Source organism: Thunnus thynnus, chromosome 20 (genome assembly GCF_963924715.1).
Source record: "Thunnus thynnus chromosome 20, fThuThy2.1, whole genome shotgun sequence".
Taxonomy (NCBI): domain Eukaryota; kingdom Metazoa; phylum Chordata; class Actinopteri; order Scombriformes; family Scombridae; genus Thunnus; species Thunnus thynnus.
The window spans coordinates 19636532-19651291 of NC_089536.1; the positions used below are offsets into that span (position 1 = coordinate 19636532).

The 14760-nt window shown below is 40.0% G+C and overlaps 1 long non-coding RNA gene across 2 annotated transcripts; it reads left to right on the forward strand.

Moving 5' to 3' along the window:
• Positions 1 to 6858: 6858 nt before the first annotated feature.
• Positions 6859 to 10905, forward strand: LOC137172437 (uncharacterized). Of its 2 annotated transcripts, none has more exons than XR_010924978.1 (4): positions 6859 to 8069; positions 8283 to 9034; positions 9146 to 9184; positions 9670 to 10905. It is a non-coding gene; the product is annotated as an uncharacterized lncRNA (long non-coding RNA). The 2 variants fall into 2 exon arrangements; XR_010924979.1 differs by having other exon boundaries at positions 8283 to 8598.
• The last annotated feature ends 3855 nt before the right edge of the window (positions 10906 to 14760 follow it).

Sequence of the window (14760 nt, forward strand, 5' to 3'; positions counted from 1 at the left end):
AATGTAGCCTCTCACTGGTGAGAACATAGTGGAGCATATAGAATATATCATAAGATATATAAGATATTTTCTTTGGAATTTGTGGAAACCAAAAAAGAGCTGAAGGGAGAGTGAAGAGTGGACTTACATTCACCAGGTGGCAAGAAATGAATCCAAATGAACGCTGATGTTGTTTTGTGTTTGCTGGATGTGTGAAAGGGCAGCTGTTTCATATTTGCCATATCAGCTTAATAAGGTGATAATATGCTGTGTTTAGAGCCACTTTCACCTTTACATGACAAAAATGTCAATCAATGCAGGTTTGAGTAATTTCTGTGAATTACTGCAGGTTGCACCCATTACTGTAGTAAAATGCCAGCGGAACCGACGTATGAATAGGATTAATAGCACCCAAAACTACAGCAGGTTATTTGACCATGAAATACATGTTTTTAAAGACACAAGGTGAAACAGTCCATGCCACATACCATGGACTAACCATGCAGAATTGATTTTCAGAGGAAATGTTGCTGCTGAGCACAGCATCACCCAGACTACCTACACCGCACACAAAGTGCAACCACATTATACTTTGATGTAGCATTTAGATCCACAGGTGACCACATGCAATAGATGTTCTTGTCATGATATTGCTGTTTTCCTCAGCCTTAGTGTCAACATTTGCTTCATCAAAATGCATCACCTACAACACCGATATCAGACATCTACCGCCTCTGTTAACAAATTAGCCTTCGAGCTAGCATATTCTGCATATTTCCAGTAGCTGAAGTACTGTATCTGTGGGTACAGAATGCTCTGTACAACAAAATGGACGGTAATAACAACGGCACTTTAATCATTCCTACTGTACACATTGATTTTCCGGAGGAGACAAGAGCGAGCTGCCGCCGGGGGTCAAGCAGCTTCCCGTGGGTAAGAGTGAGCGAGACAGACGGACGTCCTGCCAATACGAGAGAGAGAGAGAGAAGAAAGAGAGAGTGATAGTGCGTGATGCACCTGGTCACCAGATGGTTCATCAGCAGGTCTCTCTTTGTCGTCACTGACAGGAAATGGATCGCTGAGGGCCAGACTGTTACCTAATTACTACAGGACCACACACACACACACACACACACACAGTACAAAGACACAGATAAACCCATGCACATGTCTGTACACACTTGTGCGCACACACACACACACACGGAGCAAGTATACATGTATGTTTGCTGTACGCACCTGGATATACAAACACACACACATACACAGGCAGTGCACCAGCTGTCAAATAGGCCACTCTCTTGCTTTCCTCTCTCCTTTTCCCAGAGTGCATTTCAGCATGGAGCTGTCAGATGGCTCTTTATTTCCGACTGTCCCAGTGTGCCCTGCCTGGCCTCCATGCACACAAACTCTGACAGCACCGTTTACACACATACACACACACACTGTAAGTTGGTGTATACATAAAGATGCACCTGAGGCACTGTTCACACACACACAGACGCACTCACTAGATATGGTTTATTTTTCTTTTTAAATATTACTTTTCAGACACACACAAATGCAGAAATAAACATACCCGAATACCAAAATATACTTTTTCTGAACACTTTTTCAGTTTACATCTTACTCAGACACACACTCAAGTATACATACACACACTTAAACATTTGTCCTCACTTTTAGCATTGTGTCACTCTAGCTCTCTTTCTCTCTCTCACACACACACAAACAAGCACACAAACCCAGCATGTCAAAACAGCATCCTCAGGCGTCACTAACCCATCTGCATTTACATTCATTCATTTGACAGACATAAATGTAAATGTAACCTATCTCACCGGTCACCTGTTTGGACACAGTGTCTGTTCCACTATTCATTTCCATCATCTCTATAATAAGACAGTCAGCTACCTGCTGCTGAGCAAAAGGACTAATCACAGCGGAAAGGTCAGCTGATGGAGAGGGAGAGGGAGAGGGAGAGGAGGAGAGAGGAGAGGAGAGGAGAGGAAAGGAGAGGAGGAGAATAGAGGTTAATTTTGATGTTCTGGTGACTTCGTAGGCTGAGGTAAACTCTACCTTCCCAGGGGGCCTTTTATTTCCAAAGTTACTGAAGCAAAAATAATCTGAAAATGCCATCTGTGATGTTCATAGCACCTGCTAGAAAAGTAGAAAAGCAGTCAAAAAAAAAGATGCACAAAAAAAGTTGAGGCAACATCTGCACTTACATTGTCTTGGACATTTGGACATACAGTTATTTTTTGTGATATACGTTCTAAAGTTTCCAAAGCAGTTTCAATATTAGTTTTTACAGTGTGTTGTATTATATTATGAAATGATTTTGTGCTCCTGTGGGTCACCTTGTGCACATTGTGTCAAACGTCCACAGTGAAGAAAACAGAGGAAGAGTTGCTAACATTTTATGGACAGATGCCGCAGCTTTTGGAATTTGTTTTGAATTGACATCTATGACACATTTAAGTCTCAATCTCATAAAACAAAGCAGCTGATGTGTAAATGTTTCCTTAACTTTTACTTTGCTGCTATATATATATGTGTTTCCAAAATTAGTGCAAGCTGTTTTATCAATATCTATTTAACATCAAATGTTTGCTGGAAAGTAGAGAGCCAAGGGACACAGATAGGAGGAGGACTTCACTGTGCTATATAGTAAATTTCAAGTTTAGATTAACTGCAAGAGAAGAGAAGAGTTCAAGAAGCTATAATAACATCAAGCTTTTTCAATACAACTAAACAGTACAAAACAGGAAACATAAAAACATTGATTTTGTTTTCTTTAGTTTAGTATTTTAATGAGATCTTGTATCTAATTGACCTAACAAAGAACAGAGGAAAACTGTAGAAAACAGAATAGAAACAGCAAACAATTGATATCCTTGGTTCAGCAGTTAGAGTGATGACTTTTCTTGTCTCTGCTTTAAACAGAGCGACTTATAACCAAATCAGCATTCATAAACAAATTCAATTTATCTTTGAGGTTGGAGCCTCAGACTCTGCAGCTTCCAGCTGAGTGTTTCCACTGTTGCCAAGCAGTCCTTGAACTGTGACAGGAACAATTTTTAACTTACAGTCGGGATTGCATGGTGACGCAATTACGTTATATGAATCTAAAAATTTCTGACACAACTCTCCTAAAGTGGGAATGCAAATGGTTGGAAAATTATTTCTGGTTAGTTATGTAAGCAGTAAGTTTTGGTTTTACTTTTTCTTGCTGTCAGTGTTCCTCCCATGCATCCTGAGATGCACTGTGTTTAAAATAAAATTATGTGTCTAATCACAATGCATCATTAGTATCTTTGAGTTTTAGTAAATATGTTTAATGCATTTCCTTCATAAAACATTTGTGAAGCCAAGATTTGGAAGAATCTTTCCTCCTTGCTTTTGTTGACACATTGCTACATTTCTTGGCACATTATCACCACCAACTACTAATCACGATTTCAAGTAGTGGAATAGCATGAAACCATCAGTGGGACATCCTGTCAACATAAACACAAGACAGAGGCATGTTTCCAGAGCGTGAAAGGGAGCACCCCGCATTCCTTATTCGGAAGGTCCTGGATCCAAACGAAAAGATGGAGCCGATCATAAGCAGTAAGTCTGGGCTTTAAACCAGCTCCAATGCAAACCAATGAGTGACATCACACACCACTACATCCATCTTTATTTACAGTCCATGGAATCACAAAAATCGGCAATGATAGTTATGAGGGTACTTCCATAAAGGGTAACTCAGAAGCGACAGATTTAACAAGAAAAAACAATGCAGAAAAGGACAAGATATCCTGATTTTTGCTCTCAAAAATGCTGTATCCTGCAACTCAGTAGTGTCTTTCACTAGTCCCTCCCCGCTTCCTACTGTAAATGGTCACTTCTTTCAAACAACCACAGAAGACATTATACAACTGTTTTCAGGGGTCTAGAAGTACTACTAGTGACAACAAGAAGACCAATCTGTTGAGACGATACCCTGAGAAATCTTTTTACTGAGTCTTGATGTGAAGCAGAAACAAAATCATGCTATTTGGGAAAAAAAAAAAATCTCATTGACACCAAAACAACTTTAACACTGACACTCTCACACAATGTAATCAGTTGCTGCAGTGTTGATGCCAGGTTTTGGCCTGGTAAACGTATAAATTCCAAACCCCTGCCAGTGCCAGCCTGCCAAAACACAATCCCATTAGTGTGACATCTCTAAAGTCCATTTTACTCATTGGCACAATACATCCAAAATGCCAGGTCTCCTGTTGCTGTTGTAATAGGCCTTCTCAGTTGCCAACTGGCTGCCGCGCCTTGCGAGTGGCGCACTGTTTCAGCACCAGCTGTGCAGCATTAGCGTTTGCAGCAATATCTGTGTTTCGCCGGCAGGAATGTAGGAAACAATTTGGGAAAGGTGACTCGGAGCCACTTTTTTCACTTTTTTCTCCACAACACCATCATCAATTTCTTATCAATTCAAACACAAGTTCTTTTACTAAGCAGTTATCAACTTCATGGTTTTGACCAAACTATTAGTGCTTATTGCTGTCCCAACTGGAGATCCACAAAATCTGTCAAGAAAGTGTCATTTTGTTTCAGTCTTCACAGGAAAACACTTAAGTTTGTATCAAATAACATAAAAGATTAACCCTTGAACCATTTGCTTGGTTTTACTCCCTTTATTTACAGGATTTTAGTAGAGTCACTACATGTCTTAACCAGACATGATATATATTGTTATCTCCAGAAAAAAATGTTTCATGCTATTTATTTCAACAACAATTTTTCAACATAGGGAAACATCTGTATATATCATCTTTTTTAATCCATACAGTTTTCCTTGTCAAAATGGGATGCCTACATTACCTACAAAGCAGCTAATGTAGCCTGGAGCTGCTAGCCTCAAGCAGAGCTGAGGAGAGGACTACAGAGGTTTGGACACCTCACTTCTTCCTAACTTCACACTTCACGCAGCTCCCTTCTGAGCCACAAAAAACTTTTTTTCACATATGCAGTAGTACTCCCCAAGCTCTGTTGTTTTTCTTACTTCTATCTGGGGGATAATATTTTACATTTGGGAATTACAGTTGCGATAATGCTTTCGGAGGATAATACTTTGCCATGGAGTCTTAATTATCTGTAGGCTACAATTTAAACCTGATTTTAATTTTTTTTCACCCAATATTCATTTAAATTTTGTCTGATTGAAAAGTCATGTTGAATTAGCTATTAGAGGTTCCTGTTTGCACTGTATGTTACAGGAAACAATGACTGGGATACTTTTAAAACAAAAGACAACTTCCAAACATGATGATTATGAGGCAAGGTATGAAATAAGAAGGAACACCTTCATTCATGATTTCTAAGTGCATTTATGGACGATTATCTGTTGACTGTGTGATGACTCTGAGAAGCAGGAGTGCGATTTTTGACGCAATTTGCATCAGTCAGGTGAAAAGGTTTATTTATTTGCCTTTGAAACCAAAACCAGAGAGACAAAGACAACAAAATCAGAAAATAATTCTGAAAAATAAAATAAGACAAAAGCCATTCTAGTCCAGACAGTCATGACCACTACAGCCCAGACCGCCACTGCTTCAAACAAACAAACAAACAAACAAACACTGCTTCAAACAAACACTGAATTGCAAGCAGTTTCACAGCAACAGACCCTCCATCTTGGAGTATCTGCATCCCCTCCGGAGCTCACTGATAGAGGCATCAGCACTTGAATGATTTCCAGCCGATGGATGGCCTCGATCTGACAGTGGTCAGTACAAACCGACTAGAGCGGACCGGAGGGCGGTGCGCTTTCAACAACGGCCTGGAGGAAAGCCAAGCGTTGCCACGGTGACAGAGCTGCAAAGAAAATCTCTTTGTATTGTTACCAAGGCAACAACTGTGGATAGGTGGGGAGGGAGGGATGGACGGATGGATGGAGGGAAGGGAGAGTTGGCGAAGGGAAGAAAAAGACAGACAGACGGGGAGAGACTGGGCAGAAGAGGAAGGGTAAAAATAACAAAATGGGGTGAGAGAAAGGAAAGGGGATGATAAGTTGTTGTTTGAGGCGCAGAGATATGAGCCCAGGCTTTATTATTCCCTCCATCTCTGCCTTGTTTACGCTGGATGATTCTCGACTGCGTGGGAGAATTTACAGTTTGCTGTAACCTCATCCCAAACAAAGTTACTCAGCAGATTCTTTTGAGTCAGATACAGCAGCGCTTCTTTGAGAAGGCAGCTCAAACGGGACACAATAAGTCAATGGTTCTTAAATGACTGTTTGTCTCCAGGCTGGGTAGTGTAGTAAACTCTGCTACAGCAATCCCATTCTGTCTTTTCTATATCTGCTGCTTTCTCTCACTATTTCACCCTCTACCTTTCCTCTATATTCTTCCTCTCTTCCCTTCTCTCCGTCGTCTAGTTTCTCCCTCTCCCCCTTTGTCTGTGTCTTTTTTATATTTCCTCCGGGGCCAAGAGCAGAGTCCAACATTTCTTAGAGTTTTGAATTGTGACTTCAAAAACGTTTATTGGAGTCATTTTGATAACTTTTGAACTGCTTTGCTGCAGGGCTTCACTAATTCCCACTGTGTTTGAATTGATTGCATAAATCTAGCAGTGAAGAATAACACTGTAGAAGTGTTTCTTCTCAGCATTTCTGGATTTAGCATATGTGAAAGAGCGTGTGAATGTGTGTGAGACGAAAAACACTCTTCTAAGTGGCTTCATCGCAGCTCTATCTACACTATAATAAATATAATGAATAATGTAATAATTTTACTTTCTTGCGAGGCCAGAGAACTGTAAGTTGACAGAGGGACTTGACAGAGAGAGGATGAATGACTTTATTTCAGTATGCTCTTGGTTACATTTGGGTTATGTATGCAGATTTATGCAACCCTCCCTTTTCAGGCTGCTCGTTACTCAAAGCAACTGGAAATTTCTCATCAGCCCCCCCAATTCTACACTTCACACACAGCTCCTCACATTCTAATGTGCATGAGCCAGCGAGATTAGAGAGAAATTGAATCAAATCAAATCCCCCGAAATTGCACGGAGCTCGGTGGAAAGAGTACAGATCCAAAAGGAAAAGGTATCTGTTATCTAACGCCAGCATTGCATCTCATCTCTCCCGATTGCCTGGAGACAATCAGCCACTTGGTGAGAGAGAACAGAGCACTTTAGCTCAGCACAAACCAGGGGCGTTGGCTTGATAGTTAACCATGAGGGGCTGAGCCCAGATTCTTCTCCATCAAAAAACTTTGAAAAACATACCTCTAAAAATGTGAAAATGGAAGGAAGGAAGGGTTTGTTGCCACTCGAATGTCTCAAACTAAAATGAGCATCACATCAGATACCTACTACCATTATTCCCAGGCTTACATGATGGAAATCCTCAAACTCATAATACAATGGCAATTTCACCAATGACAGTTGAAAATAGCTAACTACTACTAAGTAAACTTTCATAATTTGGTTACAAAATCATTGCTGATGGACCTACTTGATATAAACCACAATATATGATTACACAATATACTGTATATTGCACCTGACACTGACTTACAGTGATGTGTGTATGACGCGTCTAAGTCATTTAGATTCAGTGTTTATTTGGTAGTTTAATCTGACATCTCTTGTGAGTGAGCCAACTTTTTAAACTGACTAACGTAATCAGCTCAGCTAACGATAGTAGCCTTAAGTTTTGTTTAATGGAAGCTGTGGTAACTTAGCTGTCAGTGTACAACATGGATCAGAAAAAAACACTTTATTGGTCATACAACTTGCCTCGGGTGTTATCACTGTTTGTAGGATTACTAGACTGATAAAATCTTAAACTTTTTGGCTATCTAGCACGAGGCTAAGCTAGTTTGGTGTCGCTAGCCAAGGGGAGGCACAACTAAGCTATCATTGCTAACGGTTTAGCTGGCTACAGTGCAATACAAAGCACGTTAGCTGTATATAACTTATGCTCTGCTTATATCATGTTCGCGTAACTTGGAACTCATTCAGACATTTACACACCTTGTTTTCCTGCCTCAGCATGAGAGGATGTTTGTGCTACTGCTTCAGCTTCAACCCCTTTACAGGTAGAAAATCTTCGTATATACATTTTGTCCTCACACTGACTGATTGTGCGAGCTAACGTTTAGCATAGTTACCCCATCAATTGAAGAACTGACAGAGACTTGTCAGACAATAAGACATGAGCATTTCCACGTATTTTCCTGTTAACACTGATCGGTCTTGCCTCTGTTCCGTTCACTGAAGATACAAAATTACAACACTGCTGTCTTTTTTAGTGACAAACTGCTCAAAGTGGAGAATTATTCGGGGCTAAAGAAAAAATCTTCAGGGCTACAACCCAGAACGGCCAGACCAGGCAACACCCATGGCACCAACTTTGTGTAACCCCCCACTGTGGCGCAAATTTGGTCAAAGTCTCCCATCACCTTGTCCACATGAAGTGTTTTCTGAAGTGTTTCTTTCTCTCGACACAATTAGGCCACTGGAGTGACGGGAGAAACGAGCACAGCGGGAAAGCAGAGGAAAGAGAAAGCTGCCAGCACTGCCTCAGTCTTAATTGATATTCCAGCCGAGGAGTCAGAATATTCAAATGTCAGTAAGCTCCGTTATCTCACTCGGGAGTCGGCAGAGATTAGGGGATAGGTGAACGAGGGGCGCCGGGAGGTATCACACTGCTTAAACTCCTCGCATGCAAACACACACAAATACAGGAATTTGCACATGTGCAATCATGCATACTGTATGGCAAATATACACATGCAAACTCCCACAGAGACACCTCTCTCACATACACACTTTTCTCTCCGTTACATACAAAAACCTCACACTCTCACTTCGTCAGTCACTGACACACACTTCACGTCCGTATTCTCATTGCATGTTTTTTTGCTTGCAGGGAGGCTTCTGAGTGAAGGCTATTAGCTCAGTGGAGTCTCTCCTGCTGTCTGTTCGGGCTCAACTACAAAGAATGATCACTGTTTCAAATCAATATTGCTGTGGCCCGATCCTGGCTGTTACACAGAGAATAGTCTGTATTAACCCTCAGCTAATACCCAATCCTATCAGCTTCTTCCTGTTCCTTCTCATATGTACTGCTCTATTTGACATTCTCTCTCTCTCTCTCTCTCCATATCTGCAGTATCAGCATCACACAGACACGTGCAAGTTTGCCATTATTGTAAGGCTTTCTCCTCATTTTACCAAAATAAGCTTTCTTTTGCCAAAACAACCTTGCTATAGGGACCAAAAGTTGAAAGTGGCTCTTAACACACACACACACACACACGCATCAAATCAAATCACAACACATACATAAACAAGCATATACACACACTACAGATATGTATATAAATGTAAAGAGAAAAGGGATTTACAGAGGGCTCATGAAAACATGCAGATTTTTCATTCAGCAAGTAATTAATAAATGCACGCCAGGAGCAGCAATTATGTAGGTATAGTAGTATAGGTGGTTTCTATTTCCCCACCTGCATATTTTAACTCATGAAAACAGGCACATTTAGGCACATTCAGCTCCAGGAGAGAATTGTATAAACAAGATAAAGTTTTAGGGTGTGTGTGTGTTTGTGTTTGTGTGTGTGTGTGTGTCTGAAGTCTTCTTAGTCTTTCTTAGCTTTTAAACTATTTCTCATTTTTCCTCTTCAGGTTCAACATTATTCACCAAAAAGGATCAGCCCATCAGAGATTAATGTTTTAGATGTGGCCTCATCAATCAGAAACAGCTTCAATTGCACAAAAGCACTGAGAACATGTAACCGGACACAATGCAAGTTTCTCTGTATTATTTCTCAATATGACAGATAGTGTTTTTATGTGAGACTCTGATAATGCCTTTTATCTCTCTACTATACTGTAAATTAATCTCTGCCAGTATTCTCGGCCTGTAAAAGGGTTCACCTTGAATACCCTGGTGTTCACAACTAGTGTCCACAAAGCATGCTTGTTTGTTTGTCAAGAAAGCAAGCCATTGGAGATTAAATACACAAAGCACCAAACAGCTACACACTGCATGTACTCAGGGTTATATTAGGGGAAAATGATAAACGGTAGCGATAAAACTGAAAGACACCTGAAAAATTTTGAATGAGTCAAACCTTCTTCTCTTTACTTGCAGACAGCCAAAGTGTCCCCGATGGCATGTCGAACAAGATTATGAAATGAATATCCAATATCCAAGGGAATATCCAAAATAGATATTGATGTCTGTTGTTAGAAAACAGTTTAAAAAAAAACTGTTGACAGTAAGGTCTGTAAATTATCCTGACAGTGACACTGAGTTTTTCATTTTTCAAAGCTTTGAGCACCTCATGTGATTTTTCCCATTTTACTGAGGTTAGGGCCAGAAGGCAGATGAGAAAAGACCGGAGCACACTGATTGATTTGCAGTCTTTAATAGTGCAAATAGACCAATGACTCTACACTACTGTGTCTTGATTGGAGTCAAAGGACGACAGAGACATAAGGCAAACACATATAATAACCTAGAACAGGTGCACATACGCCATTGTGTAGTATTCAATTCTATTGAATGATAAATACAGGGGCAGGGATTACCAGAGCCAATATCTGGGTGGGGCAGAAGTCTCAATGCTTTGACAAATAAAATCTCAAGTATCTGCATGGATGGAAGCCACTAGGGAAGACTGTGAAAGGTTTTGTCTTGTTTTGTTTTGCTGTTTGGGTGAAATGACCCTTCAAAATGGAAAGGTTAAAATATTATTTTTGATTCATATTAGAAGTAAAATGGAAGTGTTGACATTAAAATGCATCAGCTCATTATTCATCATAATTGTACTTATATATCATTTTGCATCAAAATGCTATCCTGCCTGATACTAGATATTCCTGCTGTTCGGATTCAAAATAGATAAACACCAAATTGAGTTAAAAAGAATCAATTCTTGAGTTAAAATGGCAACAGAAAAATTCTACCTTTAACTGTGTCTCTGCATTCTGTCTTCAAGCATTTGGCCTGATTTCATTGGGGATGCAAAATGACGCCAAACAAGACAAAGCAACAAGGTATGATCTTCAGGGAGTTGTGCTCCTTGTTCCAAAGGTGTGAAGCACCAGGTAGTTACCAAGTGGCAGCTCAAAATTACCTCCTGCCTTGACGGCACCGACAAGTTGTGCAAGAATCTGAGAAAAAGAAAAAAAAATGCCAGTGACATTCCACACTGAGTCTGACAGAGAAAATTCTGAGTTCCCGTTTGGTGTGAGGAAGTCAGAATGAGACTCCATTGTTGGCCTGTTTTAATGAGCTTTGCCAGTAGCCTGGGGTAAAAGTGCAGTTGGATCTAGTGATAATGAGAAGCATAATGTCGCTCCCCCTGCCTCCTCATGCCCTCTGTTCAAATAGGACCTGATAGTTAGCTTCGCTTGAAACTAGAGTTAAAAGAAGAGCCTGGGCTTGCAACAATTTTGTGGGGGGAAAGAAATTAAAAATGCTCTGACAGGAGCCACAACAACATGGTTAGATGGTATTTCTTGGTATTTATATGGAGCAGCTCATTTTGATACATTCAAGCTTTTCTCTCTCTTAAGCCTTCCTCAGACAAAGTAATTTGACACAGTCTTCATCATTTTCATCCCAGCCATGATTATGACTGATTTTAATCGTTGAACAAAGAATTCAAACTTATCCTCTTGATGTTTTGTAGTTTGAATGCATGCCTTTCGTCCCTGTCACACAGTTATTACTCAGTCACTCTCTGTCATCCACTGTCTCACCAACTGAATAATTAACAGACTGATAGAATGAATTTGTTGTCTGCTGAGATGCAACTTCCAGAAGCTGGCCAATCAGAACAGAGTGAGCTCATCTATAAAAATATAGACCTGGACACGTGCATGTTATGTCTTCTTCTTTTAAAAAAGGCACAAAAGTGACACATTAAAGAAGTAGAGAGGATACACTTAAAGCCACATGTATTGATTTTGAGCCACTTAGTGGCAGCACAACAAGCTGTAAACACAACATATACAAATTATCACTGTAAAGGGTTGATATCGCTAATGTGTTAGTAAAGAGCAGCCAATTTACACGTCCAGCAGCCACATAGCAACATTAGCATTCATTTGAAGGAGTCATGTTTCTGGTCGCCTGACAAATCTAAGTCAATAATTCACTCTCCTTCTAACACTTTGCTGGTTTCCAACTCCTGAGGGAACTCTTTGGCGGCTCCACTGTGTTCACCAGCTAATCGCTAACCTGGTCTGTCCATCTGTAAGGCAAAAACATTGGGCTGAAAAATGATAAAACACATTTCAGGGCTTCAGAATCAGGTAACAGTTCTATGTGGATTTGTCACTATGAGTTACACCTTTCACAACACTGTTTGATTCATTGTTAATACAAAAATATTGGTTAGCACAGCTCTGAATGCACAAAAGTGACACATTAAAAAGGACCAGTGTGTAGGATTTAGTGGCATCTAGCAATGAGGTTACCCCTCCCCTTCCAAGCGTGTAGGAGAACTACAGTAGCCACAAAAAATGAGAAAGGCCCTCTTTAGAGCCAGTGTTTGGTTTGTCCGCTCTGGGCTACTGTAGAAATATAGCGGTACGACATGTCAGGCTCCATGGAAGAGGAACCCGCTCTCTTTAGGGTTCATTCTAAGGTAACGAAAACACAACGATTCTTATTTTCAGGTGATTATACACTAACTAAAACATACTTATGAATGTCGTATTCCTTTTCTGCAGCGTTAAAGGGGAAGAAAGGATCAAATGAAGCAAATAAAATTTGACACAAACCTCAATAAGTAAATTCTTTGGTTTGAGTAGCAAAGGAGGTTGGCTTCACATTTTTGCTCTTAGTTTATTTTTAGTCGCACTGACACTACAGATGAATCTTTTTGAACAAAAATCACATGGATAGACACATGCTCTATTGTCTTTTTATAATTTGGAAAGACTTTTATAACTCATCATCCTGCCAGATAATAGATTTTAATGAAGGGGCGAAAAACTATGCATGGCTGACTTGCCTGTACACTGTGCTGTGATTACTGACTTGTTTATAACAAGCATCTAAACTCTATCCTGTTTGTTAAGACTTGGTGGACCATACAAAAACCAGTCGTTAGGTGGTTTAAAAGCAGGATTATGGTCATCAAAATGAAGGCAGTCAGATTCAGAAAAGAAAACCATCAACTAAAACAAGAGATACTGTAGTCAAAGCAGGCAGAAGATCACCCAAACAAGTGCAGGTAAGGAATAAAAAGGGCCATAATGCTGAGATAACTGGGCAAGATGGTCTAGCAAAGATTGAGACTCAGCAATCCATTATATAAACTGAGACTAATGAGTAATGAGGAGCAGTTGGGTGGTTATGTAGTCAGGTCAGGTGATGGGGAGGCGTGGGAAACCCATCAGTAGTGACTAGTTGACATGTGAGGGATGGCAAATCTAAAATCACAGGAGAAGGTAGTAATGAATGAAAATGAATGGATTAAACCATACATACATGAATAGTTGATATGAGCATTGTCCTCTGCTGGCCAAAAAATGTCAACTTCTCTCTTCTTGTAGCCATGAACTCTTGTATTTCACATTGATTTGCTGTAGATGGTTTGCACAACAGTATGTATGGAAGAGGACACTGACTATTTTTAGGCCTCTCTGTGTTGTTATTTGGTGCCACCTGAACTAAAAAAGCAAAAGCTGTGAAATATGAACATGCCCTCATTAACTCAACTCACTCACCTGCTCAACAATTTTATCAGCCATTACCTCACTCTCACTATCTCTCTCTCTCACACACACTCACAAGCAAACACATTCTGAGCCCCTCACCGTCCAGCTCTGGGCGAGGTGCCAAGCGCTCACAGATGGCATTAGTGGAAGATGAAGTGCCCGTCTCCGCAGCCAGTGAAATGTGAATGCCAGTTAGTACCATAACTGCTATCTGATCAACGTCGCTGAGCGTCAAAGACTTGTTGACTCAGAGCAAACAGAGCTACAGGTACACTGTGCTACTTACATAAAAGAGTAACAAAGATAATCTAACAATGTAGAAATGATGCAGGAGTGTTCCCTGGTCATTTTTTACAGTATTTTTTGCCTCATATGCTTCCATGCAAACCCCAAATCTCATGATCTAATTTCCCACAAGACAGCCAACTATCTTTAAAAGCTTATTAATAGACAATATACAACACTAAATCAATTTATCATGTTTGCAAACATGTCTCATTAGTTTAACAGCATTGCCCAGGTGAGTATTGAAGCATGATTGGTAATCACTTCACTGCCATATGAAAGTGAGAGATGAAAAAATGAACACAACAATGCATTTTCCCTCCTTGTAAACATTTTATGTGATCACAATAACTGATGTACACATGGGGTCTTGTGTAAAAACACTGATATTGGTCAATGCAGAATAGAAAATGTAGTACAGTAACAATCATGATTTTGCCTCCCACAATAGGATTTTTCAAATCCCATGAAAATACAAAAACTAACAGTTGGTTGGGTTGTCTCTCAGTTCTCGTTTTAGTTACCTGGATTACAGGATACCTAATAGTTTTTGGGTAACAATGGAGCTCTGAGAGTAATATATATATACTTAGGCAATATTTGTTAGTTTTGCTGTTTTGGTCTTGTCAGTTGAATTAGTTGATAAGTGATATATAGAATATCTACAGTCTTATCCTTAATAGTTGTTTATTTTTAAAATACAAAATGATGACATTTCAGTGATGAACATACAGTTCCAATGCTCTGATGCTA